This window comes from Lepus europaeus, chromosome 15, assembly GCF_033115175.1.
Source record: "Lepus europaeus isolate LE1 chromosome 15, mLepTim1.pri, whole genome shotgun sequence".
NCBI lineage: Eukaryota > Metazoa > Chordata > Mammalia > Lagomorpha > Leporidae > Lepus > Lepus europaeus.
The window spans coordinates 7,344,516-7,345,975 of NC_084841.1; positions in this window are offsets into that span (position 1 = coordinate 7,344,516).

Below are 1,460 nucleotides of genomic sequence, written 5' to 3' on the forward strand. Positions count from 1 at the left end.
GGACGAGAAGGAAGGATTGGCTTTGGCCGTGCAGGCACCCACAGGACCTGAGCAAAACAGCGAGAAATCCACCTGCTCAGACTGCCGGGAGTGAGGAGGAAGGAGGCTCCTGCTCGCGGAAGAGGAGCGGATCCTGATGTTCCCCCGCAGAGCTGTGTGGCTGCCCAGCGGGCTGGGGTGGACAGAGACCTGGATTGTGCCAGCTTCGGGACTGCACGTCGCCAGGCCCCGTGCGTGTCCTGGCCTGGACCGGGCGGAACCGGGGGGATCCGAGTCTTCTCCGGGTGCCTGAGTTGCAGCAGCCTCGGGGAGCTCCCTTCTGAGCCGCTGGCTCCCAGTTCCCCCGCTGTGTCCGCTTCCAGGGGCTGCCGCAGCAGAGTCTGTGGGGCAGCGAGAAGGGTCTCCTCTCCCAGTTCTGGAGGTGGGAAGTGCAAAGCAAGGGGTCAGCAGGGCCACCCTCCCCCCAAGGCTCTGCTGCTCTCTGGCTGCAGCAACTCAGCATCACTTGGCTTCAAGATGCATCGCCCCACTCTCTGCTGCCGCCTCCTGGGTGTCCGTGTCGTCTCCACTTCTTAAAGGACACCAGCCATTGCATCTGGGGCTCACTCTACCCCATTCTGACCTCATACTTAGCTACAGCTGCGAAGACCCTCTTTCTAAATAAGGTCACACCCAGAGGCTTCGCCTGAATGTGAATGTTTCTTTTTGGAGGGGACACTATTCAACGCAGTGAGCTCCCCTGCCTACATAATGCTAGATTGCTCATGCCCAAGAGAAGTGTTAATTGGAAAGAATAAAAATAATTTTTCTGCTTATCTCAGGGGCCAGGAAAGGGTAAAATGATACTGCCAATTTCAGAAACGCATGAAGTGTGTTGATACGAAGACACACCATGATGACAATGACGGTGATCTCACAGCTGCCTCCTGTCAGAGAGCCATTGGGAGATTAATGCCTTGGAAACCACTTATAGAAGTTTTTTTTGTTTTTGTTTTTTTACAAATTAATTATTTGAAAGACTGAGGGAAATATATTCCACCCATTGGTTCACTTCCCAAATGGCGGTAACAGCCAGGGGTTGGTCAGGCCAAGGGCAGAAGCCAGGAGCTCCATCCGGGTCTCCCACGTGGGTGGCAGGGGCTGAAGCACTTGGTCCATCATCTTCTGCTCTCCCAGGTGCACTAGCAAGGAGCTGGATCCCAAGCAGAGCAGCCACGACTTGCGCTGGCGCTCAGATGGGATGCTAGTGTCGCAGGTGGCAGCTTCACGCACCTGTGTTGTCCCTTAGCGCTCTGCGCCTGCCCTGGTGACCTGCGTGGACATATGGTCACAGGTTGCTCTCCGACTAGGCTACGTCCTGGGAGAGCTGTGACCTCAGGCAAGCCCATCACTGCGTGAGCACCACAGAGGGTGTGACGGCACAGCGAGGCTGCCTGGCAGAGTCTACCACTCCTGGGCTG